The following is a 22,309-nucleotide window of genomic DNA, read 5'->3' on the forward strand; positions in this document are numbered from 1 at the left end:
AAAGGTGTCTTGCTGGACATTTCTACTAGCCACTACTAGAAAGTGCCCACCGTGACGTGGACACCCAAAGAAGGGGAGGGTTAGTGCATGGAGCTTGCTTTAAAGATGGTGCTGAGGGTATAGCATATCATTAACAACACTGTTACATCTGCTTAGGTCCTGCACATTTTAAGGAAAGAACCAGTGCTTTCCAAGAATGTTTACAAACATAGAGAATGGAAAGTTTAATGTTATCAACAAGCCTTTGATGAATTTCTAAAAAACAAAAAACATTTTGTATTATCATTGTAAAATCCCAAAACACAGAGCACACCTATCCCCATAACAATGTTGGTCTCTGCACAATGATGATGCAATGTTTATGCTCCTGTCTTTGTAGTGAGGAATTTATTTTTCTGTATGCAATTTATTTCATCAAAAAAAAAAAAAACTGCTGTCCAATTACAGGTACTAGCAGACTGGTCTTTCTTTATGGAGCCTGATAAAAACAGCGAGAGAGAGAGATAGAGTCGGCTAGAAAAAAAATAAAGTTGGCTGTAGGAAATTCTGATGTTGATTGTGTCTTCCTTTTGTTTCTTATCTCATCCCTGGCTCTGGAGCCATAATTCAAGGAAGGCCAAGTAATAAGAAATCAAATAGAACTAGCAGATTGCTTTTTTGCTGTGAGTATTCTCAAGCTGTGGGTGGTCTTGTAGAAAACTTGGAGTGTTTCTTAAAATGAAAATGGTTTACTGATTTTCTTTGATATGTGAGAGATAATCCTTGTAAGTAAATGGAAAATCTCAGCTATAAAACAGGATGTCCTGCTGCTGATGGTGCTCTGTTTATCCCATCTGCCCTCCTTGTTCATTTTACGGGTGAAAAATGTTATCTATGTGGAATTATGGGAGATCTATTCAAGATGACAGAAGACTACTGCCCTTCTCCAAAACAAAGTCAAGGGAAAGTTCTCTAAAAGTGAAACTCAAGTAACTCTTTTCTTTTTGCTTCAAGATAGGGAGAGGAAGTGTTAGAACCTCTTCCAGTGAATAATAGCTGTCTGGGTCCCTGCTGGGAACATTTCTACATACTTACTCTAGTGTTAACAAGGGAAGAAGTAAGAGCAAGCTCTTCAATTGAGCCACAGAGATTAATACAACTCTTTATTTTAGTAAAGTGGATAAGGGATAGAACCACTGTCTTTTTTTCTTATTAGGAACCCAAGTATGTGGAAGGCAGAACTGGATCTGATGTTATAGTTAATTCCCCTGCAGAGGCAAGTGGCCAAGTGCATTGAAGTGAATCCTGTTCAAGGAGAAGTAATGCAGCTCATTGGCCAACATTAACACAAATAGTCGATGAGCGCTTGAAAAAAAATGTCCAAAAGTATATGTATTAGAAGAGTCAATGGAAGAATTCCAAAAGACTGGCATCAGATTTAAAGGTCCACTTTACTAAGTATAAGTATATTCCAACACTGTTTGTGATTGGTACATACCCCCTTCTTCATACACCCTTCTTCAGGGCTAAAATAAAAGCTTGTATTAAAAGTAATGTGCTAAGTTAAAATCTTGGTGAAGGGGAAGAGAGTGCTCACAAGGACATATTTGGAACACAAATAATGCTGATGTGAACAGCAGGAGCAATTATAAACAAAGTTGGTATTAGCTGAAATTGTATGTACAATTCCTGAAACACTTTGGCTTTTACTTTCTCATGGCTTTTGCTAATTGCTATCTGTGCCAGCATTGAGTAGATTTCCTCTCGCCTCATGTCCTGATCATGACAAACGAAGTGAAGGGATCACCCCAATGAGGACACAGACAACAATAAGCTCCTGGAGGAAGATCTAACCCTTCACCACTGTATTAGAAAGAACTGGCTGAAGCTCTAGTTTAGAGCAAGACTTAGGGCAGCACAATGGCTTAGTGGTTAGCACTTCTGTCTTGCAGCACTGGGGTCCCCCGTTCGAATCTTGGTCAGGACACTATCTGCAAGAAGTTTGCATATCCTCCCTATGCTTGCGTGGGTTTCCTCTGGTTACTCCAGTTTACTCCCACACTCCAAAGACATGCTGGAAGACTAATTGGCTCCTCTCTAAATCTACCTTAGTATGTGTGTGTAATAGAGACCTTAGATTGTAAGTTTCTGGGGGGCAGGGACTGATGTGAATGTGCACTATGTAAATTATTGGCATTATATAAATAGCTGTAATAAATGAAAAAAAAAGCAACACTGCACATGGGATGAAAATAAAAACCAAAGTGTCTGCAAGCATCTATAAAAGGGAATATGCTGAGGCCCATGGTTTGTGGGCAAAAAATCTAAACCAAAAATAAATAAGTGCATAGGTTGCCTGAAATTCAGCTTTAATGAAAACTTAAAGTATATAATTTTGGGTAGAGTAGGGGAGGGTTAAAAATTTTGTCAGTAAAGTCCCTTCACTTCCTGTCCTGTTGACTCAACAAGAAGTGGGAGGATATCTGTCCCATGTGAAGGAAATCTACTTTTTGACAGTTGTCACAGGAACAACAGCAATTCAATATTCTGGATTTGCACTTTCATCCTGGTGACATTGGTGATGTAATCTAGGATAATTATAGCGAGTAAATCTCCTTAAAGAAGAACTATGAGGTGAGTGAAAATCACTCATCCTCATAGTTCGAGCCTAAGTCTGACAATGCAACTGTCACACGTTGGCTCAATAGATCAGGAAGTGAGCGAACGCATACCATCGATTGCTCACTTGCCTATCATCTCCCTGGAGAGAGCGGTGACTGTCAGTCACCGCTCCCCATAGGGATTTTCCTGCTCCAATCCTCCAGCACTGACTGGAGGAACGGACTGGCGAGGGGACAGGTACAGCTGTCTCGACAGCATTGTCGGGATTCGTCCCGCCTGTGTTGCTCTCAGTATACCACGAGCTGTAGCTCACTATATACTCAGCTTTGGGTCACGGGAGGACGCTAGTATATGTCCTCCCGTGACCCTTAAGGGAACTATGGGGAAAAACACTTACCCCATAGTTCTCTTTTAAGGTGAATACAGACAGCAATAAAGAGCTGGCATTGGTTTTAACCCCTCAACACTCTATCCAAATCTAAAAAAAAGTTTTCCCTTTACTATGTTTTAAAAAAAAGTGAAAGACTTCTCAAATAACTAAGCACATTCATTGGACTTGCTGCACTTCAATTCTTTCTTGCATCACCCACCCTATATTGTTAATATCTGATTCTCATTTTTCATGAAATATGCTGTAATTCCTGTAAATTATATTACATCTGAAATCCCTAGATAAATCATCAAAATGGCGATCCACTGTTTTTCATACCCCTAATCATAATTGGTGTCGTGATCTTCTCTGGTCGGCAAAACAAATGACAAAGACTTAATCCCATCTTGAAAAAAATAAAAGTTGGAAAGCCTTGAGATTTTCTTCACAGTTTACACACATGTCCTTTGCTATCATTTTTTTTCTGTATTTGCAATCTGCATGTTCTTTAGGGAGTATTAACATTTGACTCTCACTTCTCTCCCATCTGTCTTCTACCTTCTGTCTATAATCACCACCCTGGATCCCGTCTATGACTCATTGGAGCTTGCAGACGATTCTACACTTTCCTGCAACCAAATTACAAACATTAGGTTCGTTACGTAACTGATGGAAAGGTTCCAAGTAACTTTATTGCCAGAAAATGACTATAGTTTTTAAGAGTATTCGAGAATCCACTGGCTAAGATTAGCACACAAAGATGTTTGCTTTTTGTCTTTTCTTTTGCATTTTTGCTTTTTTTTTTTTAGATGTTAATCAATAGACTGGATTATGAAAACCAATTCCCTGTTTGCTTGATTCAGGCTGGAGTTAAAGAATAATACAAGTTGGGCACCTTATTAGACTGGAAGACCTCCCCCTCTCCTCATCCACATGACATGGGGGGGGGGGGGGGTTCTGGAGTTCATAGAAGTCAGGGCTGAGAACATTGTTTGTGATTTCAGAGCAGCATGGGCAGAAAGAACAGGACATTATGAGCTCACAGGATTTCTGACATGAGCAAAAGATTTTGGAGAAGGATCGGCTCATCCACACTATTGATGTAAAGGTGAACTCTGTGTATTTCTTTCTGATCTGTGCAGTAATCCAGGATGACATTTTGCTATTGTTGCAGGTGATAAAGACCGGTCACTGCTGCTCTTTCCCCTTGTGCCGGGTGACTGCTTGGAAGCAGATACAAGACCGACAGGCAGCCTGTAGTGAGTTTCATCACAAGAAGAAAAAAGCTTACCCATGGCGATAGTAGAAAATGATTGAGAAGAAAAAAAATTTCAGAAGAACTTTTTAATAGAGTCAGATAAAGCAGAAATAACATCAGGGGAGGTGAAATGAGACAATAGAGAGGAGATGGTGAGAGAGAGATTGAAGGAGAGGTGTTGCTACCATAAAACTATCCAATCAGATGTTAATAAATTAAAAATAACTACACGAGAAAGTTTCTTGAGTCCCAAGAAGGAGATGACCATTTTCTAGTATTAACAAGATACGCTGCTCTTTGGGGACAGTTACAGGCTCTATTTAAAAATCATTGGCATTTACTTACAATAGATGAGAAATTGAAAGAGATAGTGGGCCCCTTCCCCTCTATTATTGCCAGGGGAGCTCCAATCTTGAGGAACCAATTGGTTTGAATGCTCCCGGATGCATTGAGGTGCATTACCGCAGCGCAATAGTGATATGTGGGAAATGCCAGTATAATAGTGTCCAAGCATAAGAGCTACTGTGACCTGTGGTTCAGATCATCAAAAATGCTAAAGTTTAGTTACAGTTCTGTGTAGACTTGGGATGATTACTGAGCAATAAACATTTTCACAGAAGTATTTACTCTACTGAAGTCTATCCAAAGGAAAATAAAATGTTTTGGCTTGAGTTGGGCTTTAAAGCAGAACTTCAGGTTTCAAAAAAGTTGTTTTTCTAGAAGTTTTACTTTAAGCTTGGCCCTATATGACTTTCATCATAATCTAATGTTTCTGTTCTGCCTTTTAGTCAAAATTGGAATGGTTTTCACATGGTGAAAGGGGTAGGTCTGCAACCGGTTGACATAGGATGCTGTGCTGTGCAACTCTCAAAAGGCAATTTTAAGAAATATGGAACACGGTGGTCTGCATTTTCATGGGTGCAAACTCAAGGCCATTTCAAAGAAGAGTCGAGATAAGCAAAATTGAGAGGTCTCATTTTCCTAAAATGTCAGTGTAAATTAAAGGATTTCTGCAAAATGTTACCATTTGTGGCAAAATGCTTTGGAGGAAATGGGAAAGGCAAAAATATAAACCCAACCTGTAAAAGAATGAGCTGTATTCTTACATTTATGGAGGCCTGTGTTCTAAAACTCTGCTGTGTTGCAGAACCCTAGGCTATCTAAAACTTCTGGGTGTGATGAATATCTGGCTGTGGTTCCTCCTGCAGGCAACTATCTCATTACAGGACACAGGAGCCAACAAGAGGAACCAAAGTATGCAGGTATTCAACATACTCGGAAGCTATTGATACCTGTAGAGGCTGGAGATCTTTTTTTATAAGCACATTTCTTTTAATTGACCCAATGAGTGAAATTAAAAGTTTGTGTTTTGCCTAAATCTCTCAGTTGAAGAAAATCAATTTTGTCAAAATCACTCCACTCATACCTAAAAAAAAAAGATAAGGACAACCATCAGGATTTCTCTAAAGGGTAGTTGGATGTAGAACATATATGGAAGGAAGAAATGTAGCCATTCATCTGGGAAGCTTTGTTCTTTGAGTCAGTATAATTGTAGAAGGTTTGAATGGCGTTTACCATTAACAATAAGGGAGTTACACTTTACTTACTACTATAAAAGCTTCCCTTGAAACAAACATAAAATCAAATTTTTTTTTCCAGTCACAGCCTGTCCAAAGGCATATGAAATAGAAACTGCCAACGCAACAATACTGTAACATCTGTTTTACTCCAACAAACTGTCAAGCTTTCTGGGGGCTGTCAACAAGGAAACAGAAAAGCATGAAGGAAATGGAAAGCATTAATTAAATTTGAGACACCAGCCTTTCAAGTCTATGATGACCTGCCATTCCACACAACGAGTAACTCAGTTTAGATGCAGAAAGCAGAAAAGTGACTGAGAAACGTGGAGTTAGTGGGCCGTGACTGGACTATTACCGGGGCACTATATTGTTCTAGAGCTGGGCAACCTTAAGTAAGTTCTTTATGTCGGGAATCTGACAGATAACATTTCATTTCACCATGGACACTTCAAAAATCTCAAAACTGTTTCTGCTATAACAACTGTGTATGAGGCTTTAGAGTGAAAAATACATTGAGGCTTTGTTGTAGAAAGCCGCCAAAAAGATTAGCAGTTTGGTGCATGGACATGGCAGGATTACAGATCATTTTGCACATCAGGAGCAATTGTCCCTTAAACTAAAGGGGACACAAATTAATTTGTTGGGATTCATTGAGCAACACGCTTCCGAAATACTTTATCATATCAAGCTTTAGAGTCCCAAAGATGAAGACCTAGGTGGAAATGTTCATGTCATAATGTGACCTGGATGTATCAAGCTATCTCCCAAAACACCATTAACGAACCTGCATATACCATACCATAGACAGGATAAACTGGGGGAAATAAAGAAGGAAGGAAGAAAGCTGAGTACAGATTGAAAAGTGACAAATGGAGAGAAAGATATTTCAAAAGCTAAATAAATTGACTCTAAACTCAGGAGTGAAATCTTAAAAATGCATTCAGGTACCTTAACTATTAACAAAAATGTATCTTATTTGTGTATCACTCGGCTGTAGATACTCAAATCATCTCTGATTTGGTGCTGACACTGTCCTTCTTTCTGGAGCGTGGCTACTTTTCTTCCCCATGGTCCCTGTGTGTGTTGTGAAGTAGTCACCTCTCCAAGCTCGCTTCCGTAATGGACTACAATCTACGGTTTAGTTTACCAATTTTGTATTGAGATTGTAGTCCATAACGGGAGCAAGCTTTGAGTGGTGGCTACTTTACAACACGCACGGGAACCATGGGGAACAAAAGTAGCCACCCTCCAGAAGGAAGGACAGTGTCAGCACCAATTCAGAGATGATCTGCGGATCTACAGATGAGTGATACACAAATAGGATACATTTTTTTAAATAGTTCAGGTATTTGAATGTATTTTTAAGATTGAACCTAGGAGGAGTTCTTTGTGGGTAAGGGGAACCCAGACATATTAGCAGGTGATGATGGGCATATTTATTTGTAATTCTAACAGAAGGCATTTGTAGACATGTGCAGTGTTATAAATGTTGAACCAAGGGACAGCATTTAGAAAGCCCAAATTTACTGAGACCTTTGATAGCTACACATCATATGGGTGGCTTTTGATAGTGGTGATAGAACATGTCGAGTTTAAAAGGTACCTGTCAGGATAGAAATATGATTAGAAGAGAAGTGATGGAAAGCGGATTACTCTGGTATAAGAGTTGGTGCGTCACCGATCTTGAATCAGGAGCTAGTAGTTGTTTTATCAGTTTTTCATTCTCTGTATGTCCTACCAACTCCGCCATTGGTGAAGTTTTATCAAAATGAAAGCTCTTAATTGACCTTAATTGACTAGTTGTCAGGCGTTATTGCAGTTAGCCCATGTTTTTGCTCTTTGTGCTGCCTTAAAGAAGAACCCGGACTTTGCATCACGATCATCACATTAATGGGAATAGGCCTAAAACAGTCTTTTGGACATTATTTTATTCCTGACAAGAAGGCTCCATTCACATCCATTGCTCCCCTGCTTATTAGACACCTATGTTATGTATGAGTATGTCTAAACTTCATCTGATTCACACCATTTAAATCATTTCAGTACACGGAAAGCAAATTAAATATTTCATTTAACAGTACCCAAGATAAACTTTTACAATATGCGCAATAATTAACCAAAATTATAGAACAAAAACGCTCCTCCTTAAAATGAAAACTCTATGGGCACACGGGAAATTCATTATAGCTATGTCTTACCTTGCCGAGTCATAGGAAAGCAAGGGTGAGACCGCAATAGGTAGAAAGTATTTTCTTAAAGGGACTGTTTCACCAGATAGAGAATACTTGGACTGGCTTATAAATCCTGGGTGAAAGTTGAAAGATGAATCCACGGATAAACAAACCCCTAATTTTATAACTTCACTGTAAGCGTTCAGATTGGTGGTTTAGTATAATACATTTGTGTGGTGTGGCATTGTGAGGCAATACCACGGTGTTAGGTGGCCTCAAAGTCACCCAGGGTTCTCAGCCAGAGGGGCTGAGTGGCTCCGGGAAGACATTACTGGTACCAGGAGAGAACTGCCTTTTCAGTTCTTTCTGGGTTTTCTGGATCAAGGTTGGGATCCTGGAGCCAGGAGATTTCTTAGAGCTCTGGGTGGGAAGAAATCTCCATTCCTGGGTCCATGCTTTGGTGGTGACCAGCACCTGATTGTGCACCTGTTTACATCCCTCATGAAGTGTGTGCTGGGATGTGTTCAGGGCCCCACCTGTGAGTCAGGAGAGCTCCACCCCGGAGTCAGTGTGGAGGCCAGGGCAGCAGGGAGCTGCGGGTTTGTGAACCATATTGAGAGGATTGGCATGTTATTGCTGTTGTCTGGAGGAACCAGACAGTGGCCCTAAAGATTGAGGCCAGAGCAGCAGTGCTGCGAGAGAGACTTGTTAAAAGACTGGGACACCTTGAGTGTACGTGACAACTCGAGGATTGGTGAGCCCCTATCTGTTATGCTACCGCAAGCTATTTATGTTGGATTTCATGTTATCTATCGTTTTGAAAGCAAATAAACTGCATTGTACTTGCACCTCCGGTCTTCAGTGGAGTGTCCTTGTTACAGTGGTTTTAACCATAACTTTTGATGCTGCTTTAAAGTAGATTGAGACCTTAACTGGCTGACAGTTTATTAAATGGAACTTGGCTTTGAATGTCACATGGCTCTAAGTAACAGAACACTTCAATGTCTGCTTGGCCCCATTCTTCCAAATAAATACCACATAGTCCTGTTAGTAATTCACAAAGCAATCCTAATCTGAAAGTGGTGGTGGTGGTGGGGGGTGCATTTAGTAATGGCAAGCCTCTTCAAAAAGTAACAAGCCTATATTACGAAAAACATCTAAGCCCTGACCATCTCTCTTTGAAATCTGTTTATGCTGTTTTTTTTTTTTTTTATGCAACATGTTATAGCATGGAGTACACTGCAATTTCCAAACCGTTTAAGAGGATAGTGCCAGATAAGTATCATATATTAAGGTTTTATGTTAAAATGCCCTGTAAGATGTGCTCGATTGTTCAGCGAAGGTCACTGGAAAGTCACATGCAGTGACACGGTTTTTATGCGCAGACTGATGTTTAAAAAGTACATGAAACTGGGGGAAGAAAAAATAAAAGGCTGTCTGACCTTTTTAGAGCGTGAAAAAGCGAAAAGCCTTGAATTATTTCATCTGGGCACAATAGCCGCTGCTCATATATCGCCGATGAGATTTTACAGCCATCATAAATTTTGATAGGTGCTTTAAATTAATATTGCAAATTGTTAGATTAACTGTATATATCTGGATGATATGGGTTTAATGGGACTGTCAGGAAGCAACACAACTGTAGGAAAAGGCTGTGATGGAAACATCTAGCCCAATGACGGGGCAGTGAGTCATTTAACAGGTTTAGATTCACTCAGCCTGCATCAATAAGCAGAGCATGAGCTGCTTCTATCAGCACCTAGATACACAGGTGTTTGTGGCAAGTATGGCTGATTCACTTATATTATACACAATAGGAACAAAATCCTGTTTCGTGGACTACTCTAGACAAATAATACATGTTTATTACCACATTTATAGAAAAAAAGCCTTAAAAAACAATAGGTGCTGTGTCCTCTTTAAAGCAAATATGTTATTAATATAATTATATACATATTTCCTTGGTCCGTTACCGGGTTTTGTTCTTTGTATGTGTAAGAAATGTTCATGCCCGGAATGCCTAGTGCTGTGCGCCCTTATTTGCATGTCCGCAAGACCCATTCTCAAGGTCAAAGGGTAAACACGTGTGAAGTTTCCATGGAAAGCGTAAGCAAGTCGCACAGAAAGTGACATCATGAACCCCAATTTAAACAGATCCGTGGCACACCTCCTTTGCTGATAGTGACATGGCTGTATTCCCAAACTCTACAAAAATAGTGGTGTCACTCTGCTTGCTATGCTGCCTTGCAGATATGATTGATTCATAAAAGCTGCTGGACAGAATTACAAATCCATTCGGTAGATAAGAGAGTTCACAAAAGTGTATTTTAGTTGTGTATTCTGCTGTTTGCCTGGAATTTAGAATTTTACAATAACCCCCCTCTGTTTTCTTGAAATTATACATAACATAGGGGTTTTATTTGATTCCTCAGAACCTCAGATTGTTGCCCACTGCCTATGTAATGTCTACAGGATCTACTGTATATTCTCCACAATATAAAACTTGGCACTTTAGTGGGGCTGCCTAATTCATGCTCCATTCAAAGAGTATGATTAATCTTATTAGCTTTAAACTGCTGTAGACCAGTATTAAGTACTTCAATAAGCATGAATTAAAGCCCACTAATTTGTGGGGATCATGATAAATTGTCCCCGTTGCCTCCATTCTAAATGGAAATCATCCTATAACCATTCCACCCCATCAAAATACAATTAGGTGGAAGAACAATGGTGATAAGAATTTAATTACCAGGCTATTTATTAATGTGTTAAATGATGTTCCTTCTACCAACTAATTATACTTAAGGTGACTGATTTCCAGACAGATCCAAAAACATCTGTTTTTAAGTGGATGTAAACCCTACGTCAATTAAGTTTAGTTTGCTAAATCACTGTGTATCATAAAAAATTGCTGTTTTTTCTTCAATGATACCAATTATTTTTATACCAATTTACTGTACAGACATTCCTCGGTTACCGATTTACCTGCTTTGCGACCACTTGCACTTACGACGGACCGCCGATCGACCTCTGACCTTGCGCGGCAGCGTCAGTGCGACGTGTCGCCGGCGGAAGTGATGTCCTCCGATCTTCACTCCGGGTCCCGGTAAGTATTTTAATTGCCCGATGTACAGTACACTGTTTGGTACTGTACATCTGCAACGCTATACAGTACTGTACTAATGCAGTACAGTACTGTATGGAGTTCCTCACTTAATGACCAATTCGTTTAACAACCTGGTCGTAGGAACGGAACTCGGTCGTTAAGTGAGGAATACCTGTATATGGTATTCATAAAAAAGTAATTAATGTCATTTATGTGTTTAAAAATGTCCTGTAAATGCATGTATGCCACTTCCAATGTGAATGATACTATACTCTACACTACAAGCGCATGTGACAAGGTGACAACTGAGAATAAGCTTCTCGTTTGGGTCAACCATGAGTTTGACCTGAACCCAAGCTGTCTACAGTTTGCTGAATGAACCAACAATGTTGCTAGTTCGCTCACCCAATGAACCTCCGCCTGTCAATGGTTTCTAGGATACAGATGGGTGCATAATAACAACCTAGGATTCTGTGGGGCCACCAGAATATTAGCAACCAGTGATGCTGTTTGGCCCAGCTGTGAGCAGCCAAGCAACCAATGATGCTATGCAGGGAGCACAGCACCATTGGTTGCTAGGACACAGGCGGCCCTGAGTTCAGCTCACTTAGACATTCACCAAGCCCGGTTTTCTGTCTGGGTTCAGCAAACATCCAAGTAAACCAATCCCAGGCCAGTTTACTCATCACTGGTGACGATATAGGAGAGAATTTAGTAAACAGGGACAGAGTGTTGTTGCCCTAAAACAGCAAGTGCATGACCAAAGGCCTTCATGGAAGGATGCGTAAGGTTACAATAAACTATAAAAGTATACAAAACTAGCAGTTTAAGCCCTGATGAAGGGGAACTTTATAGCTCCCTGAAATACATTGGCTTGTCATCTTTAGCCTTTCTAAGATCAAATAAAATACTAGGACTCCTAAACCTTTAGTGTAAGGCTGTTGCCCCCTCCCCCCCACACACACACCTTCTATTGTATTTCTTTACCCTTCTGCAGATATCTTACCCGCACACTCCCAGCCCCAGGTGCCAGTTCACCAAGCGGTTTGTTCTCTACAAAACCAATAGCAAGGAAAAGAAAAGTAACCTAACTTTGGATAAAAGCTGCTATTAGATGAAGCCAAAATGCAGGATTCTGCTCCAACAGAAGCTCATGAAACCTTTTAAGCTTCACTCAATTGGTGACGTTTAGGCGAGAACAGGGGCCTTTGAAATCAATTGGATTCATCTTGTTGAGCGTTGTCATGCTTAGCTAAAAAAGGTGGCCACTTTATTGACAGCTCCTATGCTTGTGTGTGGCTACTTTCTAATCCTTGAGGTAAACTGGATATGAAATATAATCATGAAAAGATAAAGCAGTGACCAATTTTTTTTTAGATAGAGTTTGCTATAACAACTCTAAATTCATTCTAACTTACGATTTATGACTGTTTGCCTTCCAAGTGTTAATAGCGTCCCAGAGCAGAAGACATTTGTATGTAATAAAAGTGAATTTGAGAATCTGCCTCAAAGGCATTTGTCCCCCTACTGCTTCAATATGCCATCCATTCTACTCCCTCCACTCATTTAGAAGTGGCAGACTAGATGGAAACCAGCTTAGCCTGACAAATGGACAAGAGGCACGCTATGATACTAATGCTATTATCACTTCCTCTACATTAACTGCTCTTTTGTTCACCATTGAACCAGTTAATTTGTTGCGGCTGGAGGGTCACTGGCAATAAGTATTCAACTCAGTGGGAAAACAGGAACTAAGCTTTGTAGACAAAATGATGTGAAGGAAAGTGGTTTCATATTATGAAATCCATTCATTTATTCATTTGTGCATTCATTCGCTGATTCTATATAGTCCCCAGTGGACTCTGCTGTGTATTGTCCTTACCACTGTCCTGCAGACATACAATAGGATCTAACTGGTTCAAGGTATCAGTTGGTCCTTTTCCTTTTTTTGCCACTGTCATAGCTGCAACCAAGTGAGAATGGGACTAAGAAAATAGTCCTTTACCTTCCAGTTGAGTGGTTTGAGCAGTATTCAGCATATTATGGGTGGCTCAAAAGACTATCTATGGCTTTTTAAAGTAAATCTGTCCTAGGTAAAACATCTTTAAAAATAGATCAGCTTTTAAAGAAAAGGACCCATACTTAACAGTTGCATGCCAATGCCATCAAACTTCACTCTGTTGCAGAGTTACAGCAGCTGAAAAGTCACCTTCATTCAACGTAATGCTTGGTGTGTCAGATGAATGGCCCCCTGCTGGATGCTGTGGTTCCATCTTCCGGCTTCTGCATCACATAAGAGCAGGGAGATGGAACTACAGCAAGCAGAGGAGGAAACCTGTGCTTAGCAAAGCAATAGGTTTGAGTTAATGCCCCCTCCCCTGCAGCATATACCCACCTTTCATTCGCTCCCATGCCAGCTGATGGGAGTGAAGAAAATATTATGTACTTTTCAATATGAAAGTGCTGCTGGCTTACTCCATGTGGCAGAGCTGTGACCATTACCAAGCACCAGTTCTAAAAGTGAAACTATTTTTTACAATAGATGGGCAAAGCACTGGTGTCCCTTGAGAGGTAAAAAGCTTATTTCGAGCCCTCCGGGAACATACAGTATGTATAAACAAAGTTTTAAGTATAGCAGGGGGAGAGTTTTAGGCAATTGCAATGGTGTTTTGGAAGGAAATTCATAAAAATACTTCTTCTTGACAATAGCTCCCACTTCAGATTGGTAAAGCAGGAAGAAACTGCAAGAGTTCTCTCATTCCTATTCAGGGAAAAAAATATATAGTTATAGACATTTTTTACCTTGTGTGTTAAAGTGTCTGAAAGAACTGTATTTGTTGCTTATCATAGCAGGCAACCCATTATTTACTCTTTTGTCTTATCTGGACAGGTTAGAGGATGAAAAAAGAAGTAGATTGAAAGCATTAGCTATCAAAGCAGTTCTTTTCCCACATATTGTATGGCCAAAATCATGGGACACCTCTCCAAATCATTGGATTCAGGCATTTCCAGTGAAGGATACTGTGAATGCTACAGTATACAATGACACTTTAAACAACAGTGTGCTTCCAACCTTATGCCAACATTATGGGAAAGGACATTTTCTCTTTTAGCATGATGGTGCCCCTGTGCACAAAGCCAGCTCCATAACTACATGGTTTAATGAGTTTGTTGTAAAGGGACTCAAGTGGTCTGTACAGAGCTCTCACCTCAACTCTGCAGACCAGCTTTGTGGTTAATTGTAAAGCCCAGCCTCTTGTACTTCTTGGCTATGTGTTTAGATGAAGCACTGAGATTGTGAGGACTGCTGAATTAAGTTTTACTTGCTTAGGAGAATATTACATCAGAATACAACATTTTACAGCATACAGAGAGAATGTCCTGTGTATCATAGGTAATCATGCAAACAAAGACTAGCACATGCTATCATTGCACTACATTGCCATCTACAGCTCAAAAGATATAATTACACAAGTAATACAGTCATATACAGTATATGCTGTTGCATTCCCAACAGTACTATACTCCACAGACACACTCCACAATCTTGTAGAAAGCCCTACCAGAAGAGAACAGTTTGTTATAGCCACAAAGAGGAGACCAATGCCATATTACTGCCCATGGTTTTAGAAATATCCAACAAGTTCATTCAAGTCTGATGATCAGGTGTCCGCAAACTTTTGGCCATATGGTGTACATTCACAGACAAAGATTAACTCAGGCACAACTGCAATCAACACATTTGGGGTTCCAGTGATCTCCAATGTATGCCAGCACCCCTCTTTTACCTAAAACTGTCCGCACGTTATAATCTGAGTTTATGATTCTGTTTAACTTCCATAAGATTCATCACAACCATTCCACCATATAGTGTATAAAGAAAAACAATTACAAAATAGTGAGCCATTGAGTGGATATTAATGCTGTCCTTAAATAATATAAATATAAAAGCAGCTGTATCATTAATGGCAAATGCACCTGAAACCATGTTTAGAACAATAGTTCAAGGGATCAGCTGCTGTAAGCATTGTATTTTGAAATTCCAGAAGGATGTTTTGTGGCAGAATGTCTATATATGTGCTCTGTAGATATGACAGATTCTTTGGATATTTCTGACTGATTGTTTGCTTGGCTTGGTTACTTAAAGGGAAATTATGATGTAGTTTCAGTGGGGGGGCATCTTTAGAATTATTATTTCAGTTTAAAACTAAAAACATGTTTTTTTTTAAATATTTACATGCATGCTCCTCATTATCTCTGTAATTCAATTAAAATGTATGTATAACCAGAAGTTTGTGTTTCATTAAACTGGTGGGGTTTTAACCCTTCTGTACTCTATCCAAGACAAGCCCCCAAATCTATACACCTTAACAAAACTGATGTGTAGACTACGAAAAGCTCACATAGACTTGCATGAAATGAAGTAAGCAGTAAACTAAAATGTTGTGATATGTTACAAAACAGGAAGCAGAGCCTGCATATGAACAAATATATTGAACAAATATTACTTTTTCGACTGAAGGGGTTTTGACACACGATATTAGGATTATTTAGAAAAAACATCACTTTCATATGTATTGATAAAATTATGTAAAATGACTTTGGTATCCCTTAAAGTGGACTGGAATTTAAAACGTGAAGATTCCCTGTCTTATAGGGAACATCTAGAAATGTAATTGAGCCCAAGCATGCCTAGTACTGAGCGATGTACCTAAAAGTGCACTTCCTGTGCCTATAGGCTCAGTATATCTGCAGTGAGAGATCACCTAAGGCACTGCTGACTCTGACTGATAGTCTCACAAGATTTGGGTTGATATTTGGTGTTGCTGTTTACTATTCTCCTTGCTGGAGAATAATGTACTGTAGGACCTGAAATGCAAGGTTACCTCTGCTTTATTCATTCTGAGGATCTGTGGTTGGACATGGACATGTGTATTTTTGCAACCTAACTAACTATTGTTTCCCCACCTCTCCTGCTGCTTTTTAACATTTCCCACAAGTTATCAGATCACCGGTCTTCAGGGGACAGCTCTCACATGGGAAGCAAAGTCCTGCCACTATCAAGATGCCCCCCCCCTTCATTTAGAGACATAGTGTGGAGCGAGGCATGGTAAGTAAGTAATGGGGAAAAGATCAGCTACAAGGAGCCTACAGTCAAAAATGGTGACAAGGCGTTTGCCCTTTGACTTTTTTGGGCACAGCCACCATGGTACAGGTCCTCTTTTTTTCAAAGATTATTTTAATTGTTTTACCATAGGAAACACATGACAGCAAAGAAGGAAGACCAAACAAATGGCCAACGAAGGGGGAGAAAGGGGTACATACAGCCAACACATTAGGATCATTTAAAGAATACAATAAAAACATTTGAGAGCAACAGATTGTAAAATAAGATAAATGCAAGTACAAAAAGCATGTAAGAAAATCAAAGTGTTACTAGTATCATTCAAAGATACACATAAGGAGAACTCCAGAGTATATGTAAAGATTAAACGCAGGTAACCATTCCATTTGTGCGAAAGGCCACCCATCGGGACCACAGTAAGGAGAATTTGTTCATAGCCCCCCCAAGGCTTATAAGTAATGCGTTCATACTTAAGAGTTCATTCAAGTTTCTTTAGTCATGCTGACAGCATAGGAGGAGTATTAGATACCCATTTACGAATCACTAACCTGCTAGACATAAATAGTGCTCTTTTGAGTGTTAACACTTTGTGCAAGTCTAGAGAAGGATTGTCAATAACAACTAAATTGCAACGGTGAGGAGAATTGTTCAAGGAAGTTTCAAAGACAAGAATAAAGGTCCTCTTTGAAGGTGAAATTTTAGCTGAAAATGAGCTGTGGTTCTTTGTGCTTCAGTCAATCCAGAATGCTAAGAATACACAGTATTTGGGGATAAATAATCTTAAAAATAAACCCTGGGTGTCCTTGTTTTTATAATTCTGCTCCAATTCCTAAATGTTTTCAAATTAATTTATTGTAGGTTTGCAAAAATCCTTTTACCCTCTCTAACAGGGTGTGTAGATATAGATCTTTAGAAGTGCCTGTATATGTGATATTTACAAGAAATCAGGGGAAGTGGGCAGGGGAGTGCTACCGTATGGATTACCAAGCACAGCGGAAATAAATACTGGATTCAAAGCTGTCCGAAATTTATTCCAAAAGCTGGAAATAAACTCTCAGCTGAAAATGTGATTTTTTTTTTTTACAAGCAAAAGGTCACAGAGGGGATATCTATTAGAGATGGAAAGAGAAGTGCAAAAATAAGGAAAAATGATATTGCTGAGTGTAGAGTTTTTCTAGCACATTAATTAGAGCAAACTTTGAGTTGCACTTGCTCCACAAACAAGAATATTATAGTACACTGACTTCCATAACCAGATGAAAGGATAAGGTTGCATGCTGAGTGTCCTTATGCCATCACAGAACACCGAGGTGACTTGTGTCATATAGTTCACCATTTACGTTGTAAATGCATCAGTGCTGTCAGTAGACTTAAGAGGTCATGGATGTCCTGGGTTTGGCCATAAGGTAGCCCTTTTCCTTTCATTGAGAAAGTAGTAGACGTCTATACGTATCTCCTCCTTGCTGCTCACTGGCAGGGTTGTCCTACTGAGAACCTCAACAGTGCAGAAGCTTCAAGGCTACCTGCCCTCAGCTTCCTGGAAGTCACAGCTCATCGTGAGGAACCCATGTGTCAGGTGCTTGTCTGCCCAGCGCCTGTTTTGTGATTCTAGGGATTTGAACATGGGTCTCTGGGGTGGAGGTGCTGAGGCATTGCCCTTTAGCCACAAGGAGGACTGACCTTTGCACTGCAGATTTCTATTCAGCAACTTTTCTCTGGACTCTCTAGCCCCACTTGCTTGCCAGCTGCAGTCAATCCACAATTATCTCAGCCTTTAAATACTGAACACTCCCTGTGCTCTGAGCCTGTTTACTTGGGTTTGTTCCTGTGTGTACTGCTGCTGGATTGATCGCTGAATATTACTGAGACTTTGGCCTGTTTCCTGACTACTCTTCTGCCTGCTGATTTTGTACCTCGCTGCCTGTTCGTGTTAGACCTCGGCCTGTTTCTCGACTACTCTCCTGGATCTTGATTTTGTACTTCACTGCCCATCTGTTGCTGACTCCGCTTGCCTGACAACGTCTATCCTTATCCTCAGCCTCACTCCACTTCGGACTCTACCTTTTCCACAGGTACCTTACATCATGCTTCCAATTTGGGCAAGGGAAGACTGGGAACCTTCAGCCGGGGGGGCAAATACAGTGGTTGTGTTTTCTTATAAATTCCCGTGGGCCAAAGAAAGTGTACCATGCAAAGTGTGCCCTACTGAGGCAGTGACTGCTGGGCATGGTGGAAGGTAACTGCTCCTAATGGATATGGCTTATTGTGATACACCTTTTCATGATTTCCAGCATCAACTTCTTTGGTGACTTTCATCACTCACATGACACAGGCATGAACGGTAGGCAAGTAAAATGGTAGTTGCTTGGCTGCCATGTTAATCCTTTGGCTTTAAAATCACAATCTGGAACAATAATGCAGGTCAGGAAAGATCAAAGTTCCATATATGTATATGTGTTCCTGGTTAGGCTACTCCAAAAATTCTGGAGACGCTGGATCAGCATGACAGCCACGCAGCTATTAAAGTATATGTAAACTCTAGCAATTAACATCTCTTATTAGTACTCTTTGGATCTGTTAAAGGGTAATCCCATTTTCCAAGGTCAATTTTGGAAAATGGAATGACCCCTTCCAATATGGTCCCCTCTCCTCCCCCCTTGCTATACTTACATTTGGGCGAACACTCCTTCCCCGCCAGTGCCGGAATACTATTTGCACTCTGTACTGCTGTGCAGCGCAGCCCTGCGTTCTGTATTTTTTATTTATTTTTGCAAATGGCAGCACTCATTGGTCAGTACATTCAGAAGCACTTCTCATCGCAATGAGTGCTTGCCATGTGTGAGCAAAATTCTAAATACAGAGCGCGTGGCTGCGCTACATGGCAGTACAGGGTACGGATTGTACACCAGCACTGGAAGAGGGGTTCGCTCAGAGGTAGGTATAGCAGGGGGGGGGGGCGTGGAGAGGGGGCCAGCTTGAAGGGGGGTAATTCAATTTTCCCAAATTCACCTGGGAAAGTCTAATTGCCCTTTAAATATACCATTGAAAGCATTTTGTTAAATTTATTTGCTAAGTGCCGAAAGTTCTTGATGATCTTGCTGAAAATCTTGTGAGCTGATAACTTCCTATGCTCTCTGCCTGTGCTGACTGTTATCAATGATATTGTTCTCTGAGAACTGCAGAACCATGTTCTTCTCCATGGACAATAGAAGAGGGGTGGGGTTCTGTACTCTTGTCTTGTTTCTATTATCCTGATAGAGAAGGGTGCGTGAGTGTTTTCATCCTGGGACTGAAAATAAAGGAAAATAAGCTAATAAAAAAGAAAACGAATGCAACCACCACATCTAATGATTGGGAAGCTGCAATCTATTACATTTTATTGTTTTTAGGTTTAGCACTGAAAGGCCAATCTTCACCAGCACAGGTTTCCTTTAAATAAGACCTCCAGTAACTTTGTCACATATGTGCACAAGGCTCATTAGGTTTCAAACTACGCCATTTTTAAATCCTCTTTCCATTTGCAGACTCCTGAATTCATTATAAGCCATAAAATATAGCAACCAAAAAGCAACCTCCTCAAACGTCTTAAATGCATTATTTATTATTATTACTGCTCGGCAAATGCTATATAATTACTGATTATGCAACAATCTTTTTTTGCAAATATGTTAAAAGCTGAAAATGAAATTTGGTTTAGTCTCTGATACATTAAAAAGTAACTCCCAAGCTTTTACAATATTTGAAACCAGAGAATATTAAAATGCAATCATTTATCTTTTATGCTAAAAGAGGCCAAGTCCATAAAATGTGTCCCCTAATTAGAGTTGTTTATGAATTATAAATACATTTTATGTTAAGCAGCCATGTTCTACAAGCAAACACGTGTAGAAAAAAAAAAGAGAGAGATCAAATTTTAAAGAAGCCTTTAATATATTTTGCTTCAAAGTCGATGACATTAATGGATATGTTAATGAGTTTTAGAATAATTTGTCCTCTGGTTACATGGCATAAGTGGTCAGTCAGGTAATCATGAAAAGTAGAATACGTTTCGGCATTGGAAGCCTCATGTAATAAAACTTTTGGCACCTACAAAAAACGAGAAATTCTAAAATTTAAAGTGTTTCTAACACTAAGAACACCTAAATACTGAACCCTTCCCTGACCCAAAACCTACTATAACACCGAATATTAACACTTAAAGCTCAATTCCAAACTCCAAGTCCATGTGACCCACCTGTGCTCACTGTGCATGCTGATGACCTATTTTTTTTTTGTAATCATTAAGTGCAATGTAGGTACTTTAATTTTATTTGACTTAAGCCTACAGAAGCACTTGGGCTGGGGGGTGGTGAAGGAGGGGTGGTGGTGGTAGCATTAGTAACTAATCAAGTACTGCTTAAAAAGGGGAAGAGAGAAGGGGCATAAGCTCATCATTCTGCTACCTCTCCTTTACTATCCATTCACAGACTGGGGGCAGAGTGGTGACCAAGCTGTTTTGCTTAACTGTAAAAGAAAAAAAATGGGGGTGGTTGTGTTGTGTGTAACTCTCAGTACTGTACAGTGGCGTAGTGGTTAGCACTTCTGCCTTGCAGCACTGGATGTCCCTGGTTTGAATACCGACTGGGGTCACTATCTTCAAGGAGTTTGCATGTTCTGCGTGGGTTTCCTCAGAGTACTCCGGTTTCCTCCCGCACTCCAAAGACATGCTGGTAGGTTAAGTGGCTCCTCTCTAAGTTGCCCCTGTATGAATGTGAGATAGGGACCTCAGATTGTAAGTTCCTTGAGGGTAGGGACTGATGTGAATGTGCAACTATGTAAAGTGCTGCATAAATTGCCAGCGCTATATAAATACCTGTAATAAATAATACTGTATGGGTAGAGATACAGAGAGAAATACAAATCCTTTAAGAGTTAATGTGGTCCAACTGTGTATCTACCTGTTTGCCTAGGTTTCAGCTCTAAAGTGAACCCGTGCAGAGATCAATTACTTATTTACAGTTTCTGAACAAGCAGTACAATAACTTTAATATACGTTCTCATTTATCTCTGTATCTATAAGCATTGTGGAGAAATACATTTTCAAGGTTCACAAAATAGAATGTTTTTCTAGAAGAGCAGATCTTGGCTGACTGCCAGACCTCCAATGTAAACACGCAGCAAGTGTTTCTAAGCTGTTAGAAACAGACTTAAACCAGACTCTAGAGACTTTGTTGTGATCTTTGAGGATCTTCATGGAGGAATAACTTCACAATAAAAGCAGCTAGAGAGATCAGGGATGACTCAGTTTAAAGTTATTTTTGTTTTAATAAATTCTTTATTTTAAGTTTTAGTACACAAATTGCACACAATCGGTCCCCTGGGACAAAAAACAGAAACAATATAATCGAAACATACAGTATTAGGAATCAGACAAAATAGCATGAATACAAGCATTAGACCCTAAATTGGGTACAGGGAATGTTCATGGGATGTACACCCAGTAGCCCGGTCCGAGAGAGAAAACTACTCCATCCATAAAACAGGGCGGTCAGGCGGGCTCTCGCTAGTCGAGAGTCATCCCAGTAAACCAGGTGCGCCCACTATTTTTCGTCTGGAGATCTACTTTTCAAATGAAGAGCTCATTGAGATCTACCAACGAAAAAACACCTGCATTCAGGAGTGGGAGGGGGCGTGGTGATTTTAATTTTTATTATTTTTTTAATTTTTTTTACTCTTGGGGGAGCTTCGGGGGAAATTGAGGACACATAGTCCTCAATCTTTTTTTCTGCAGCATTCCAGTCCAGTGCGATCCGCAAAAATGCTGCGAGCACTATTTTTGCAGATCGCACTGGACCGGAATGCAGGCACTAATGTGCCTGCGTTCCGAGTGCGGGCGATCGCAATGTGGGCGATGCCATTGACTTCAATACAGCTCCACACCTCCTCCTGCACCTGAACGCAGGGAGTCTGCCGGCTTACATTCCAGTGCGCCCTACATGTCCCGGCGTCCTGTCCTCCCGTGGTGCTCGTGTGGCTGACGTTGCACATGGGGTGTCCTGCACCTTTCCATCTGCAGCGTCTGACACATTCAGCCGGCAGCCGCACGAGCACCACGGGAG

The sequence above is a fragment of the Nanorana parkeri genome, unplaced genomic scaffold, assembly GCF_000935625.1.
Source record: "Nanorana parkeri isolate BGI_ZX_2015 unplaced genomic scaffold, ASM93562v1 scaffold283, whole genome shotgun sequence".
In the NCBI taxonomy this organism is placed as follows: Eukaryota; Metazoa; Chordata; class Amphibia; order Anura; family Dicroglossidae; genus Nanorana; species Nanorana parkeri.